The sequence below is a fragment of the Rhinatrema bivittatum genome, chromosome 12 (genome assembly GCF_901001135.1).
Source record: "Rhinatrema bivittatum chromosome 12, aRhiBiv1.1, whole genome shotgun sequence".
NCBI lineage: Eukaryota > Metazoa > Chordata > Amphibia > Gymnophiona > Rhinatrematidae > Rhinatrema > Rhinatrema bivittatum.
In genome coordinates, this window is record NC_042626.1 from 31,584,310 (window position 1) to 31,602,698 (window position 18,389).

At 43.0% G+C, this 18,389-nt stretch overlaps 1 long non-coding RNA gene across 1 annotated transcript in view; it reads right to left on the bottom strand.

Moving 5' to 3' along the window:
* Positions 1–343: 343 nt before the first annotated feature.
* Positions 344–18,389, bottom strand: part of LOC115074556 — a 90,372-nt gene continuing 72,326 nt past the window's right edge. Inside the window, exons 2-4 of the long non-coding RNA XR_003852273.1 lie at positions 17,350–17,526; positions 9,402–9,497; positions 344–551 (exon numbers count right to left, since the gene is read on the bottom strand). This is a non-coding gene — a long non-coding RNA (uncharacterized LOC115074556). The remainder of the gene's footprint in view (positions 552–9,401; positions 9,498–17,349; positions 17,527–18,389) is intronic.

Sequence of the window (18,389 nt, forward strand, 5' to 3'; positions counted from 1 at the left end):
GAACATTGCCTGGACCACTGGACCCTTTCAATTCAGTGATTCCCGTTGTAATTAGCATGGATTCCAGTTAGACCGTAGGGTTTCTAGTCGCACAAACTGCACTGAAATGGTGACAGGCAAGCTAATAGGAACAGCTCAAACCAATTGCAAATAATCTCATTATATTTCAATTGTATTTAGATACTGTAGAAATATGATGGGAAATCAATGCAATCCAACAACTCTTGAATGCAAAATTCTAAACATATTATAGTCACGAAACCGGCAAGAAAATGTTTTCATAAAATTCTCCTACAGAGGAACTATTTTGAGCACATTCAGGCTTGTCTCTCATTCTGCATCCATGGGAAAAAAGCTTCATGAATCGAGCCCTTTATATTTTTCATCTCTCCATTTTTTTTTTTTGTCTCTAAATAACAAAACCTCCTCAGACAATGAAGAGGTAGACATACCGAGAGGAAAGGAGAAATTCTGGTACCTGACCACTTGCTCCATATGGACTTCGCATCCAAATCTGCTGCACCATGCATTGAAAGCTTGATCTGAGCATCCTAAAATAAAAAAAATTTAAAAAACGTTAAGATTTTTGCATGTGTTTTCCACATTCCTATTGGTATAACATAATTACAGACCTGGCTTGAAAGCAATATATAAGACTCTGAAGTTACAGTGATACAATGTTGGCCATAAAAAAAAAAAAAAAAAACCTCGTAGAATTGCTGTGTGTGTATTGTACGTGCATAAATATAATTTTTCACCATAAAGCTTAAAATGTATTCTTATAAGGCCAATAGGTGAACTCAAAAGCTACACCTAACTCAAAGAATGCAATTGCGCCCAGCAATAGATAAACCCTGGTATACACTGCTGTTCAAACCAACAGGTTCTTTTCTCAGGAAAGGGTTCGATTCCCAAGGGTTAAACATGGCACAGAACCCAAAGAGGGATCTCATTACTCAATGCCAGACTGCGCAGGCAGCTGACCGAGCGCCATTTTCATCTTTTTGTTTTCGACTCCCTGATTGCTAAGGAAGAGAAACCCTCCCTGCCCTGCTTGTAGGTGTTCTGGAAGCTTTTTAATTTGGTTTTCTCCTCTATGTCACCACGGTACCTTTTCCTGCCATCTCCCTGTCCTTTCGTTTGCCACGTTTAGAGGAGCAGGGAGGGTGGAGGCGGGTGGAAAGAGGGTGTTTCGCTTTCTTCTCTTCGACTGCATACGAACTCGTGCCGCAACAGCTTGCAGTAGAAGAGGAAAACTATTTTTTTTTTCAGTTCTCTGTGAAAGCGGATCCAAGTGACAAAACACAGGGTGAGAGCCTGAGTATGTGGGAAGAGAGGGGCAGATAGCCACAGCAGTGTTGCTTACATTTCAAGGTGCACCCCCCTGTAGAAGGCACCGATGGACTGTTTGGCCATGTGCCACAGATATTCAGAGGGTACCTGGGCTTATGACCTGCACCCTGTGCCACTTAACATCTTTGGCCCTTTTTTTTCCTAGGTTCTGGTCTTGCCTTCTCATTCTTTCCTTCTGTTTCCTATTGTAGCCAAAGTGCTGTCAATCCCCCCAAAATAACAGGGCTCCTTTTCGCGGGTACTTAAAACAATTTATCTGTTCCACACACGATCAGCCAGATTCCCTTTTAATAAAACAAGGCTGCCACCAAAATATGCGACACGGTGAAAGCAACATTTTACAACAGTGATCAGAGCACAATCTGCCAATTAATCCTATTGAGGGTGTCATCAACTAGAAACCATTGCCAAAAATAGCCAGAAACAGTCCTTTTACTTCACTTTCAGTTACCATAACTTTTTAAAGTTAACTAAGAATTGTTTTTGTGGATTTTCCAAGATGCTTATAATAATGTTCTACAAGAGAGCCACACTACTGTACCACAAGAAGATTCCATTGTGGCATCATCTGCTATACCTCTCACAGTACTCTTATGGTTCTGGCTCACACCATCAAGATAGATACAATTAATCATTTTAAAAACTACTTTTATATTATGAGCGATAACATGCAACAACATGGACCTGTAGCAGTACAAAGGGAAAATGCTTTTACAATTGAAGGATGCAATGTGCAAAATAAAAAAAAAAAAAGACAAAACATTTATGAAAACTACTGGTGGAGCCTTCGGTAAACTCGTTTTATGACTTCATTTAAGGTCTGTTCCACTCTATAAAGAGTTAAGAATGATGGAGCCAATGCTAATGCACTAAAAGCCTTGGTGTAAGTGAACACAAAGATGCAAGCTTTCCAAAACTGGCAGGGCTCACTTGTAATTTTTTTTTGCTTTCACTGAAACGAACTGGCCTGCTGTTGAAGCGCTGTCCTGATGCCAAGTACCTTTAACTCCTTCCTCTAAAGAAATGCACCCTGCCATCATACCTGGAAGATGACAAAACTCTAGCAATGTGCAGAAGCTAACCCGATACACTGAAATGTCTTGCTCCCCTTTCCTCCTTGCCCCAGCCACCTCTGCCACGTGTGTGACGAGGAGCTGTGCTCACCCAGCACGTCCTAAATGCACCCGCGATGAATCAGATTTCTTGCCACAGTGTAGGAGCAGAAGTAGTAGAGCCGGCGGCAGGCCCACGGTACACGCCACCGGCGCGCATAAACCAAGCAACGACGTGAGCACTGGAAGAAAAATGTGCTTGCAGAAGGAAATGGCAGCAACTGCAGAGCACCTCGCCCCCAAATCCCTCCTTCACCAACGCGCCCCCCCCCCACCCACATCTAAGTGGGGAAGTGTGGGTAGGTGCGGTGGCTCAGGGAGATGCTGGACAAGCTGACTCCCACTTACCAGGAACGGTCTGGCTATTTCCCACAGATTCTTCGCACACCAGATCGATTGCAATTAAAAAAAAACAAAAAACGGTTGTATTTCAATGTGGGTCACGTGGATTTCCTCACCCCCCCCCCCCCCCGCCCTGTTTTGCCAGCTTGAAACATGGCCCCGATAGTTCCACTTAATAATTCTGAAATAAAAATTTAAAAAAACACAGCATCCATAATTTCTCTTTAGCTTATTTTTCCCTCTCTTTCGACTTTTCAAAACTCAGCTGCAAGTTTCCCTTCTTCACCGCTGCTTTCTCCACTCCGCCGCTGCTGCTTAACAGAACAACAGAGTCACATCTGTTTGTAAAGGGGCCAAGATAAAATTTAAAAAAAAAAAAAAATTTTGGCTGGGTTTCTATTTTTTTTTCCTCTCTCTTTTTCTATGGAAAGCTTTAACAAAAAAAAAAAAAAAATAGGCTTGACTGACTCATTTGAGTTTCTTTTTCAATCACTTTCCTTTCTGCTCTCTTTTTGATGGTCAGCCTGATCAATCCTTCCTTCTCACTACAAAGTAATATATAGATGTATGTATTTATGTACACACACACGCACACAAAATACAACATACCTTACTCGTTTTTGCTAAGAGATATAGACAAACCCAGAATTCACCAGAGGACGTTTAAAGTGACTGAATTTTGCCAAACCAACAGGGGGATGCATGGTAATCACCCCACCTCAGCAACACACCCACACCCTGGCGATGGAGAATCCTCGAGAACAAGCAGTGCCAGAAAGCAACACCAGAAGCTGCCAAGGGCAAAGGGGAGAAGAGCAAATATCCCTAAGCACACCGAAGAAATAAGCAGCAAGCTAGTAGGGTAAGAGTGCTTTGTTCACCGGTAGCATCAGAGATCCGAACGGAATACAGACTTGGAGAAGTTACTAAGGAGACCCGAGTACAAACTCAGAGCTTCTCATGGCCTATTCCCTCCTTATTCTATCCTGTATTCTGATCACGCTGCACTGCGGCACCGCTGCACCAAACCACTGCATTAATCTTGGCCTGAAACATGCTGACTGGCAAAAAGAAAAACGGTGCGCCGTGTACATCGGCTTTCGAGCTGAACAAGTAAAAGCAGGTGGGGGCCAACGAGAAAACTTTATTCTGAATATCTGAGAAAAGAGAGCCTGGTTTCATCTATGGAGGAGGAGGAGGTGTTGGTGGTGGTGGTGGGGTGAGGATTGGATTTTGAAAGGCAGATAGAGCAGGTAAGATCAGAGCACTGATCACCCCCCCCCCCCCCCCTCAGAATACCCCACCTCACCTTACACGTGTCTGCAAGTTTCTGAATTGTTGCTCAGGCTTTACAATGCAGAGACGAGCACCTCTTTTTCCTGCTTGAATTTTCATAGCAACAAGAAGCTCAGAATGAGTGAGATCTTTTTGTTACCCAAAACCAATATTTCCCCCTTTATTTTTTTTTTTTACACAAAAATATTGAACTTTACTGGCTAGAATGTCTTAAAGATAAGAAGCCGAGAGATTCCTGCTCCTGCTCTTTTTATTATAAATGCTTGCTGGCATGTACTGCAGGTTGGCTGCCTGGAATGTGAAATTTATGTAATGGCTTTTCTTGTAGCCAAGGCAGAATTATTTCCTTTAACTGTTTAGGGTTACCAGTTAAAGGATGCATTTAAAAAGAAGAGCATTACAAATAATGCGAATCAAGTTCCCCCAGAAACGGTCGACAGTGTTATGCTGCATCGGGAGGGGAGTCATTTTCACCTGGAGCTGGTTACTATACCATAGCATTTTGGGGCCGGGGGGGGGGGGGGGGTGGGGGCATTCCCTCCAAAGCCAGTCCCTGCAGTGCTGCATCATGAGGGTCATTCTCTCTTGACAGGGTTGCCAATGGCTCTGTTTTTTCAGGACAGGCTGAAAGAGGCCTACTTTTACCCCCCATTGCATGCACGAACTTTAGTTCTGATTTCCTAGGGGGAAAAACTACATCTCTATGCATAGAGTGCAGTAAACCAGGACAATCAACCGGTCCTGAAAAAGATGAAGCCAATTGGCAACCCTCTCCCCAGAGCCAGTCACTGTACTGCTGCATCATGGGGTATTCTCCCCAGAGCCAGTCACTGTAATGCTGCATCATGGGGTATTCTCCCCAGAGCCAGTCACTGTACTGCTGCATTCATGAGGTATTCTCCCCAGAGCCAGTCACTGTACTGCTGCATTCATGGGGTATTCTCCCCAGAGCCAGTCACTGTACTGCTGCATCATGGGGTATTCTCCCCAGAGCCAGTCACTGTACTGCTGCATCATGGGGTATTCTCCCCAGAGCCAGTCACTGTACTGCTGCATCATGGGGTATTCTCCCCAGAGCCAGTCACTGTACTGCTGCATCATGGGGTATTCTCCCCAGAGCCAGTCACTGTGATGCTGCATCATGGGGTATTCTCCCCAGAGCCAGTCACTGTGATGCTGCATCATGGGGTATTCTCCCCAGAGCCAGTCACTGTACTGCTGCATCATGGGGTATTCTCCCCAGAGCCAGTCACTGTACCCCTGCATCATGGGGTATTCTCCCCAGAGCCAGTCACTGTAATGCTGCATCATAGCATACTGGGACTATGCACTGTGCAGGAAGAGGCAGCGTACATGATTGCTTCCAAGCATATTGCCTTTTCCAACATGTTGACAGATCTGTAATTAAACATTTTAGCGTCCAAGATAGGCAAGTGCATTAATACCCTTCACTGCTACAACTCTGATCTCTCTCCTCTCTCCCTCCACTTCTTCCTCTGACTCCCAGTCCTTTTTTGCTTTCTTCTTGCTTCCTCCTCTCCCATGGCTGAGGAAGAGCTGCACTCTTCCTGGCTTTTCATCTGCTGACCCGCACTTGCATTTCAGTCATTTTTCCACCCCTAAAGGGCTTTGCAGCTGCCCTTGCAAGGAGAAGGTGACCCCCTTGGAGTTTCTTTACAGGAAAGAGCCTTGTGCCCAGAATAAGAGCAGGGACTGCCCAGCCAGGCCAGATATCCGATTGGCCAAAAGCCTCGGTAGTTTGCAATATATTCAGTTCATTTTCATTAATTAAAATGCTTTTGAGCTACAGCATAGCTCAGTGAATTTGTCTTGCCCTGTGCAAACAAACTAAAGACATTTCAGCAACTAAAGAGTGGACATTGAACGTTCATGCGCCTGGCTTGTCCTGCATCACACTACCTACAGTGGAAAGATCCTTGGTGCATGGTCTCCATTCCTGTCATCAATGAATAATAAAGCACTTCTTTCCTGCTATGTTAAACTGCAATTCATCAAACAGTGAGTTTGCTGCCCTTAATAAATATTATGTGGAAATGCTGTACTCCATATCAATAACATTGGTTTCCGTGTGGTGCTGTTTTCAAATGGGGTTTGTACGACTATGAATTTAGGGCAAAACTTCTTTAGAAAACTGTGCCCATAGCAAATTTTTTTCTCCTTAATTGAGGTTTCTTCTCCCCTGGAGAACAGGATTAAACTCTGACTAAAGATATATCCTTTACCTGAAGATGGGAATCACTTTTATATCCTTTGACATGAAACACGTCATATATATAGAGTAACATAGTAATGATGGCAGAAAAAGACCAAATAGTCAATCCAGTCTGCCCAACAAGTTTCTTTTGGTAGTAACTGCCGCTCTGTGCAAGATGCCCCCCCCCCCCACCCCCATGTTTCTGTTAAGGGTAGTAAATGCTTCACCATGTAGGTTACCCCCAAGCCTTATGTTAAGGATAGTAATATTAACAATTAAGCCCTTAACAAAATTACTGCTAGCAACATTTTTACAAGGTAAGCAGCCTTCTTGACAATTCATACAATGCTGCAGCTTGAACGTGCTTTGCTTTTGGACTTGGCTGAAAAAGCAGTCCTGCGCTTTTTGCATCTCAGTAACCTGGACTGTAAAAGGGCCTGCATTGATCTCCCTCCCTCCTCGCAGTGGAAAGCAATGCTGCAGTTGCGTCAAAATCATGCAAGCTAACTGGTTAAGGGTAGTAATCCCCATGCTTCAAAATCACGTACGCTAATTGGTTAAGGCTATTTATTTATCTAGACACTTTGTATACAGCCGTTCCATAAAATGATCACAACGGTTTACATAAGTAACATTTATAACTGTTAATCAGCAAATCTTGACGGATTTCCTATGTGGTATTCGTAAGCAGGGATTAACGTTTCTCTAATGAAAATGTAATGTTCTAAAACATATTAGATTGTTTACTGACGTTCTAAAACTAAAAGGCAATAAATCTGGAAAATACAACAACAAATATCATATAATAGTCTGAACATGGTCTTAAGATTGTGCTCTCTTGTTATGTTTTATTCCTTGTTATTGTAGTTCATTGTGTTTTTAGCTTACGTTATATGTATTTCTGAATAGCCAGGTTTTTAACAGTGACGACAATAGGAATCGGATGATAACAAGCCCTTTATTAAAATGCCCGACTCCTATTGTCGTCACTGTTACACAGCTCACTGGATCGGCTACCGCTTTGTTTTTTGGGTCCTAGCCAGGTTTTTAAGTCACATTTAAATCCCCATGCCTTCTGTCAGGGGCAGAAGCTTCCGCTCCATGCTGTTACCCCTATGCACCCTTTTCTTAATTTCAGAATCTAGCCTTTAGGGACCCACAATGTTTATCCCATGCTTTTTCAAATTCATTTACTGTTTTCGTCTTCACTACCTCTTCTGGAAGGGCATCCACCACCTTCTCCATGAAGAAATATTTCCTGACGATGGTTCAGAGTCGTTCCCCCTGAAGTTTCATACCATGACTCAACAAAAACCACCACCACCCAAAATAAATAAATAAATAAATAAATAAAAAGGCTCAGTTCATTTTCCTAAAATAGCAGGGAACTGTGGGAGGAAGACCTATGGTCTGTGACACGCATGGCTACAGTACGCCAAACATTAGCTCTGCACACCATGCCTTCATTATGATATTTACCACTGCACTTGCCAGCTCCTGCTATGACAAAGGCAGCGGACCCACCGCTCCTCCTCTAGAAATTTCCATTTCTGGTATCATAGGAAACCAAATCCAACACAAAAATAATGGAAAGCATGTGTTTGTAGATCACAGATTTTTTTTTTCCCCAGCAGGGGTGTGGGGGGGGGGGGGGAAGGGGTGGAAAGCGTTCTGTGGTAAAGGACATTGCATGGTTCTAACTACCTGCATGCCCTCTAGCCAATTAACATGCCATCTTAATGGCTAGCATGAAGATCTTGCTGGATATATGATGTTAAGCTGATAATTAATACGGATAGGCAGTGCTGTGGCACATATTTCTTATGCAGGGAGCCCTTGCTAGCTCTGAGCCACTTGGTGACAGACTTTGTTTTCATATAATATTTTACCAAGAGGCTCACTGGAAGCCCTAAGGAGTGCCCATGCTCCACTGTAATATATTACTGCAGATAAGTATTGCTGATCACAACGGTGCATATGCCAGACAGGTAAACGTTGAGGTCATTCTCTGAAGACACCATCTTGAGAGAAATCCTTCTTAGGCTTCACTACACAAGGGCAGTGGGTGTCACCTGAGCTAGTTCCCCCTTACAGACCCTGGTTTGTGGTCAGATAAAATGAGAGCGGGGACAAACCTCTAAAGTCACCAGTGACTGTCCCATGTGATGCCCCACAGTCTTAGCTAGGACATGCATTTTTCCTTTACTGGGCACCCCCTCCCTTCATCTCAAAGCAAAAATATAGGGATCAGGCAGGTCCTGATTAGGCCCAGACTTTATAATAATAAAAGTAGCCCTCTCTGATCAAAGAGGTCATGACTGACCTCGACTTACAGCATCCTGAGCTACCTTCATTTTTCCCATCCTCTGATCCTGGCATTGTCCGGATGCAGCCTTCTGAGGCAGGAAGCTATAGTGGGCCCAAACTTTCAGCGTCCTGAGTAATCTTCTGGTTTTCTCCCCAGCACTGGAAGAAACAGGAAGTATACCTCTGATGCAGAAAGATATGGCTAGGGTTGCCACTGGAAACCCGGCAGCTGGCAGGACCAGAAAATTGGCCAACGTAACCGCCAGTTTTCTGTTGGCCATAGGCCTCTGGAACAACAGACATGTCTCCCCTCCCCCAGCTCTCCCCTGCCCCACAGGACCTTTGCTTTTATCGGCAGCAGCAGCATGTGTGAAAGCATGGGGGGGCGTGAGACTGCAGCCAGAACATGTGCTCTGCTCCCAGGCTCCAACCCCAATGACTAACTTCCTCCTCCTCCCATGGGCTGTGAATGCTGCCTTCACAGCCCATGGAAAATCCAGGGAGCAAGTCCCCTCCTCATGGCAGTGCACAGTCACTGACATTGAGTCACACAACTCATACAGTCCTTTTAACTATCTTAAAACACTTTTTCTATATATCATATAATTTCAGTTAATTGAAAAATTATTATTACTCAGTCATAATAATCAGTTTTAAAATGCAAGCTAAACATTTTTTTTTTATTCAGCACAACACACGGTCCTTTAAAAGGCATATATTGTGAATTTTGCGCCATTTAAAAAAATTATTAAACATAATTTAAATTCATACCGTACCTTTTATTCTTGGGTGATCCCAAATAATACACTATAGCTGCAGTATTTCAGAAATAGGTACAGGCACGTCCTAGCATGATTTCCGGGGATAAGAATCTGAAAGAAAGAAGGGATAATAAACACCATCACCTAATTACAGTTCGGTCAGCTGAGACCCAAGGTCACCCAGAGTCAGTGGCAGAGCTGGGATTAGAATGGAGACACAAGAGCTGTCCAGGATGGTCCCTCGCTCTTCAGCTCCCCAGGTCAGCTGGGGTTGAAAGGAGGGTCACTGCTTAAGAGCAACACCTGGTGCCTGGATTTAGGGTCCATGATTTCAGGGTTCTGAAAGGACCCTAGGTGCACAGGGGATGGTCACACTGTTTTGAGATGGGGGGAGAGGCCGGGGGGGGGGGGGGGGGGGGGGAGGAGGAGAGTGATATACAACCGGAGAAAACCCCTCTGTATAATTGCAAACGAAGGCCCGTGGTGCCACATCCCGGCCCTGGTTTCAATTGAGTTGGAAGTACAAAGGAGCACAAAGAAACTTCCAAATTAAAAAAAAAAAAAGAAGAGAGATAAAGTGACTCACTCAAATTTACACAGTGACAAAATGAGGCGTTAAATCAGCTCTCATCATCTGCAACACCCCTATAAATCTGCGAGTGGTTAGAAAAACATCTTTAGTCAGACTCATTAAATGAAATACCCCAAGCACAAACCAAAAATTAGCAATTTTAAGTTGTCAGTTTTGGCCCTGCTATTCTGTGTGCTTCCCCTTATTGCTCAGTATTGGAAATTCCTTTTGTCATCTGCTTCACACATGAACCCAGTCTTACTTTTAATTCTTCTCTGTTTATTTATAACATCTGTTCTATCCAAAGCAGGTTACTCTACATTGCATAATACAGTAGGAAATCAACATATCCACATATTTCAGTTTCAAGGAAACACAGAAAATTTGACCTTAAAACAGCGCTGTGCCCATCTGTGATTAATTCTGAAACTCATCTGGGAAAAATCAGGAGAAATCCTTTTTGTCTCCTTATCTGTGCTGTAGACCTACACTATTAAAGAATATTGGGAAAATCCAGCTAACTTTACCTTTTCTAAGACAGCTGGGTGAATTTCTTATTCAAAAAGGTGGGTAATAAATCCGAATAAATAAGTTTTCAAAGCCCTTTGTTCAGATAAAACAAGTTTGCTTACCTGAAAACAGGATTCTCCATAGACAGCAGGATATTATTCATAATGCATGGGTGATGTGGTCAGACGACGCTGACACGGACCCAGCTCTTAGAGCTCAGTAAAGACTGAGCATGCGCAGGAGCTCCCGGACTTGCATATCGCCTTGTGAATCCCTTAGCCCCTTCCAGAGTTTATGCTTCAGCAAGGTTGTTGACTCTCCAGGGAGGCAGGCAGGTATTAAAGAATAGCCATTTCAACTAGCTGTCTAAGGAAAACTCTGTTTACAAGAAAGCAAACTTGGCTTTCTCTGTCGACAAGCAGGCATGAATAAGCCATAACACATGGGGAGTGCCATGCTGAAGGTTGGCTTGTAAAGCAATTGCTAAAATCAACCCGCCCTCATCAGCTGTAGAGTGGGTGAACAGGCTGCACAAAACTGTTTAGCCAGACTGTAATGGGGCGCAAAGGTGTGTACTGATCACCAAGGAGCAGTTTTGCATATGTCTTCAATGGAAGTACTTCTCAGTCACTGTGGCTCTCTCTTGATGAGCTTTGACAGTCTAATCTGCAAGCTAGCCAGTATATAGCAGTGCACTATATAGTCTGCTAGCCAACAGGACAGAGATAGTTTGGCAACCACCTTCTCAACTGAGATCAAAGGACAAGAATAGAGCAAGATTGAATCTATTTAGATAGTATCCAGGGCTCGCTTACATTACAATGAGCAAAGAGACTGTTCTCCTCTGAGCATGTGCTCTTGGAAAAAATGTAGCTAGCACAATAGCTTGGTTAACATGGAACATTCGGAAGGAACTTGGAATGGGTTTGTAGAATCACCCTAATATGAAAAACTGAAGGTATGATGAATATGAAACCAGAGTTTGTAATTCGCTTACTCTTTGCACCAAAGGAATGGCCATGAGAAACACTTTCTAGGTGGAAAACTTCGTCCACTGACTCAAGAGCTTCGAGAGGTTTAATCAGTTGAGCTAGGACTACAATGAGATCCTAAGGCACTGAAGGTTTACTGATCCGAGATTTGGAATGCTTGACTTTTGATATGAAGGGTGTGGAGAAAGACTGGAGTCCCTTCCATGGGCTGGTAATACACCATGAAGGCACGGAGATGAACCTTGCCTGAAGAGATGCTATAGCCAGAGGACAAGAGGCAGAACAGATACTGAATTAATTCCTTAAGGATCCATTTGACTTTTCCTACACCAATATGAGCATCTCTTCCATGGCATGTTCTTATGTTCTTATTTGAAATTGAAGGATCTTCTGGTTGAAGATTTCGTGGTGGAAATCAGATCAATTACCTCTTTGGGAAGGAGTAAGGAAGAGCCTACTACATGTTCAAAATCCATGTTATGAGGGCCAGCAATGGAGGTTTAGATGGCAAAATCTGTCCTCCTGTGTGATGAGTTTGAGATTTTCCCCAATGGAACAAAAGATTGAATTGACAAACTGATGGGATAGATCTGGAAACTCAGAGTTTTTACCATCTGTCTTCATTTCTCTGCACTATAAATCAGAGTTGGCTAACCTTAGAGAGGAACTAGCTGTAATCCAACCATTCTGTCAGGTTACCAGTAAGCCCTGCGACATATCATGGTAGTGCAAATAGTGACGGGAGGATCCATTCAAGTGCAAACCCTCCCCTTGAGGGTGCTGGAATGGACATCACACTTCAGAGGTTTTATAGCAGCACTCTGCCAAGAGCTCTGGGGGCAGTATAAGCTTGCAGTTAAGGAAGAGGGTTGGAGATGTTGGGCCTATTCTTGGGATTCTGGCCCTCCCGACTGGCATCTGTGAGTAAGGGTGGGGGATCTCCCTGCCTATCCACTCCCTGGTGGGTAAGGGTCTCAACCCGGGTACTTTTTAGAATTTTGGACTTTTATATGGTAGGAGCCTTGCTGGATACTTGGGCCTTTCCTGGATTCAGGGAACGGAGAACTCTGTATTTGGGACACCCAGGAATAGGGAAGACCTCCCCTCTGAGGTGGTGACCCATTGCAATTTCCTTTTTGGGGACCAGAAGAGATTGTTTTGTGAAGATCTGGGAGGAAGTGTTTCTTCTGCCCCTCTTCCTACCCATCTAAGGACTTGTGAAGATACAGGTCTGGTTTGGATCCCTCCCATAAGGGATCCTCTTCATATTAAAAGGAAGAGATCAGTAAGAGACTGTTGAAAATCAGTGAGGACGCTCATCAGGAGTCTTTACCTCCTGGGGAGAGATAGGATTTACTCTCTTGTTCATGGACAGGATTTTGGCCATCTTTGGTTTTCCTGATCATTTTAGGATTACCCTGCCCTCTGAGAACACCACTTTGCCTAATCCAGGAGGGTGACTGGAACCTTGCCTGTTTAAAAGACTTCTGCACAGCTAGAGGATAAAGTGTAACACAAAGAAAGATCTGTGGTGCTGGATTTATATTTAATGTGCCATTATTCACCCAATTCTCAACAGTAAAGTTTTATTTTGGACACTAACCCAGTGCATCTTGCGTGGGTTTTGGCACACAGTAAACAGTGAAGAGATTACCCCTCTCCCAAGGAAATTTCAGTAAGGATGAAGTCATCCCTGCACTGGGCCCTGAAAGTTAATCTCCCCCCCCCCCCCCCATAAAAAGAATCCACGCCCTGGGGAAAGGGGCACAAAGAAGAGCTAGCCAGGGTCCCTGCCCCAAAGAGGTATATATTCTTTTATGGCCCCACTCATACAGGACAGGCACACCGGGGTGGGGGTTATATAACTATTAAGGGACCCTCCACCAGTACACACCATATAGAAAATCTTCCTCCACTCCTGCAAAGGAACAAAAAAAAATCAGAAACAGATGGGTCACAATGGGCAGTGATAGCACAAGATCCATGACACACAGACATCCTCCTCAACTCATACTCAAACAAATTGCTTTCACAGCATTAGTGACATTTTATACTCTGCAAGGTGCATCTCTCAAGTGGTAGATGAGTTGAAAAACAAACAAACAAAAAAAAAAAAAAGACACCAACTGTTCACAGAAACCCAACGGCACCTGTTAAGCTGAAGAATCCTTGTCTCAGGGGACTCCATTACTAAAGGTATTACCCTTGGGGACAAACTTGGAAGGTTACACAAATGCCAGACTACTGCCAGGATCCTCAGTTTGCAGGAAAACAAACCAGATTCTTTGTATTATATTATAGAAAATGGAATTCTGACACTCATGTCACAGTCCATTTGGGAACCAACAACCTTGCTGAAAATTAAGTCAGTGATGTACAGAATAAACTTCCAGACTTTAGAGAATGGGCTCAAGCATCAGGTAAGGACAGTAGCAGGTTCAGAGGTGTTGCCTGTTCATAGTAAGGGAGATGACGGGCTTGGTCATATGCTAATTCTAACTGTTTCAGCTCAAGGCATCCGTGATATGAATGCATTGCTGCCTGGAAGGCATGGCACAAACCTGCATACCATAGCAGTTATAAATCTAAATGGGACATAACCAAACTGGAGACGGGTTCCATGTGGGAATTTGATCTACTTTGGTGAGATGTGCATAAAATCACTGCTGGGCAAACTAGATGGGCCCTTCCGGTCATTTACTATGTGACTATTGCTGTACCCAGGCTGATGCTATAAGGATTATCCTAGTTTTATCTGAAGGACCCTTTGGATAAGTCCTGGCAGTTAGAAGAATCGATGGGCACAAAGAGCAGATTGATGTTCCAGTCTAGCTTCAAACCCTAGGGAACGGATACTTCTGCTGAGCTGCATGGAGTACAACTTTGAACTTTGTTGTCTTCTGAGGTGAATAGGTTGATCACTGGCCTTCCCCCAGTGATTGACTAAGTCACCTGCAAAACCAATGAGCATTCGTTTGAAACAAATGCAATGAATGAGGCCATTTTCGGTTCATTCCAATGAAAACTAACCAATAACAGCCTTCTACAAAAATACCCAAGCTTTCAGGTATTTTCATATTCATGGCATTTACAAAAAAAAAAAAAAGAAAGAAAGAAGATCTTCTGAAGCCCTGGAAACCTCTGTTCCAAGAAAACATGAACCCAGGGCCCGGACACCAGCCACAGGATCATGCTTTGCAGAGTGGGACGAACTTTCCCTTTTTTTTTTTTTTTTAAATTGGTTAGGTTTTTTTGTTTGTTTGTTTTGGGGGTCTTGTGGAATCTTTTTCCCCTGGCCACGAGAAAACACAAAACTATGACCTAGACAATGATAAAAGAAACTAAGGAGATCTCTGCTGATCTGAAGAAAAACATTCAATAGAAACTCAGAATGAACTGATCCCACTTCTTCTCGTTCGTAAACCCATGGAAGAGGAAGAATCCACTACCACTCCCAATGCTGGAGGTTCCTAAACAGAGCTACGCTGTGGTGTAGGATTTTGGACAGCTCTTGCTGCGAAGAAAATGTTTCTCCATCTTGGACATGAGAGGTTCTAATTTCCTTCACCAGCCTTTCGGGCTTAGAGGCAAATACATTTTTCACTAGTTCTCACAGCTGGGCTCCCAACTTGAAGTTGGAGGAGAAACAACCTCATCAGAGTGAGAGATGGAGAGGAGGAGAATTGAAATCTAAGTATGAGTGGATAGAGAAGGTGAGAAGAGAGAAATTGAATAAAGTGTTGAAAATCGTATGTCAGAGATAGATGCAGGGAAGGAACGGAGAAGACATGGATTTACTCTTAGTTACTTACAGTTACAAATCCAAGCTCAAGACAAGTTATAACCAGGCACAGAAGGTATTTCCTTGCTTCAAAGGGCTTAACAATCTAAGTACCAAGCCATTTTAGTTGCTTACCACGCAGTAAAGTAAATGCCTTGCAGTAGCAATAATACACAGTATTTTAAATATCACGTTATTTTATCCCGAAATCATAAGTATAGGCAATGTCATGCAAATAAGATAGGCTTGCCTGAAAAATCACAAGCTGTGTTATTTTAAAGAAAGTTAGGTACAATTCATAAGCTATAGCTAACTTTTCCCTGGAGCATCAGGGCACTAATGCAGTCCTGATGCTCCCAGGGTTGTCAGTTAAAGGGCCAGAGCAGCCTAACTGAACCTCCTGCCAAATGTCCTGTGAGACCCTGTCCCACCCCCTCCACCGTCCCAATTTCAAAATAAATATAAATAAGCAAGGCGGAGGCCCTCCCCCTCATTCTAAACTCTGCATCTTTATATATAAAAAAAAAATGATCCCCTCCCCAGCCTCCGAGTAACAGGGGCATGAGTTGAAATGCAGTCGACTAGCAACGTTTTAACTCTGATGGTGCAGGTCCTGGAAGCTAGGAGGCACTCCGGGCCTCACTGGACTACAAAGGATAGTAAGATATGACTGGAAAGGATTGAGCTAGGGTGGGGTGTCCAAGTGTCTATGGCAGGGGGAGGTATTTCTGAGGTTGATGGTTGACCATTATTTATTTATTTTTAACAAAGGATAGAGTTGGGAAGGAAGAGGAAGGTCCTTTGCCACATCTATTCATTTATACGTTTATGAAATCGGGCACTGGGGCCACCTCTAGGGGCAGCAGGAGAGTGGGACAGGAGTTTCACAAGACACCCCTGAAGAGGGGTGGGGTTCACACATTGAGAGGCAATTCGTTTAGGCCACTCTGGCCCTTTAAAATGGCAGCCCTGGATGAAGGAGCCACCATCATGTAGTATTTGGTGCCTACTAACCAGAGGTATTTTACCTCCAGGGAGAATACCACAGCTTAGTAAGTTCTGTGGTATTTTCCTCCTTCTGGGGAAAGTACCATGGCTTAGTAAACGATCCCCTAACGTTTGCACATGAGGAAACAGAGGGTTAAATGACACATTTGGTCCTCTTCTGCCGTTATTTCTATGCTTCATTTCTATGGTTTTTCATTTCATTTCTTCTTTTCCTTATGTTTGTTTCAGTTAGTTGAAATGAAATAAACAGAAAACAAAGAAAAAGAATGGAAAAAACAAACAAAAGTAAAAATAAAAAGAAATGGTTCCCATCACCTTCCCCTCCCTCAGTTTGCTGCAATAATTAAAAAAAAAAAAAAAAAAAAAAAAAAGAAATCCCAGGCCTTCCCCATCTCCCTGTAGATAATAGCTTTTACCATCTATGAAGTCAAAGCAGTCCAAATGGGGCAGAAGCATTCTTCAATGGCTTCTATCTTGCCGGATCACTGGCTGATCCTGAAACTGGCACTGGGGTGACTGGGCAACACTCCTGCTCCATTTGAACCTGTTATGTCCCCATGGATGGGGTAAGCTACTTCCTATGGGGAGTGGGAAAGGCAGAGGGTAGGGTTAAATTACAAAATGATTGCAATTCTTCTTAGGTCCCCGTCCCCCCCCCAACAACTTTCCGAAACAAAACTTGATGAAAAACTAATGGCGGTGGTGGATTTTTTTGTTTCATTTTCAAACAAGACTTTTTTTGTCAAGTTTTTCATTTTGTTTGAAAATGAATGCACATCCCTATTGCTTTGTGCTTCGCCAGAGGTTCATCTTGAGTTTACTGACTGATAACTAGGTTGCTTGACATGTTCTCACTCTTTTACTCCAAGCACAACGATGGCATGCACAGAGAAATGTAAAAACTATTCTACTACTCACTGAAGCGCCTTATGAATTATTACATCGCCTTTCATAAATTACTATAGTAGTATTGAAATAACATGTCATTTCTCTTTAGCTAGCACGTTGTTAACTAATACCTTCCAACAGTTGTGGTCAGAATTGTATGATCTGATTAAGGATGAGTGAGCCTTTTTAAAACAAAGCAAACCTTCTACCCACCTGAATTTAATAATGACCCGTTGGAACCAAATTGCTTCCCGTATCTTGTTCATAATCAGAGACTTGACCACTGCTACATCCAGTTAAGTGACTTTATGTTTTGCTAAACATTTTAGTTCAATGATTGCCAGTGAAATGTGGATAAATCTTCTGCAGAGTTTCATCTGGGCAAGAGTCCTGCTAGAACAAAAATAAATACAAGTTAAATCAATATGGAAAACCTTGATCGTTTTTCTTCTAAACAGTATATCATCAGCCTCTATCGACATGTAGAGATCCTGTTTAGTCTGCTATTAATATTTGAACAGGAACATACCATTTAGGTATGGGGAGAGATAGGTTGGTGTTTGCTGGGTATGCAGCTCCCCCATGTGGTACCTGGAAATGGTAGTTTCCCCAATGTTTTTCCAGAGAGATCACCATTTTGCTTTCAAGAAGGCAGCATGTCCTAAGCTGTGCTCTCATTTTTCCAATTCTTAGACTTTTGTTTTGGATGAAAGTTTTATTTCACCCTCTCATTCCATTTGAGTTTGGAGTGTTAAATTCTTCTAGACTCAGTTATTTTGAATTTTTTTCTTCTATCTGTTGGAAGAGGTTCCCTTCATGCAAGTGGAACCTGAGATCAACCAAGATCCAAGGAAAGATGACATCCAAACATCCTTAGAGGAAACGAGAGAGGAGAGGAGATGGAAACATCATCGGCCCACGAGTATCTATCAACTATGAGGAAAAGGAATAAAAGGTATCACCTTTGATACTACAAGGAGGAGGTAGGAAACCAAAGACTTAACACTTTAAACGTACATTGGGAGGGAAACACCCCACTCGCCCTGAATTCCAATGGGAGAGAAAAAAATCAAGTAACTAAAAGGAATAACTAAATTGGAGAAACATATGAACTTAAGAAAGACTGTACGAAGTCACAAACTTACTTAAAAGGGCTTGAAACAACTTAAAAATGAAGTATACAGCTGTAAAGACTTTAAACTCATCATTGCATCTTATCAGTAAAAGAAACCACTAAAGAGCTCTCTCGTGTC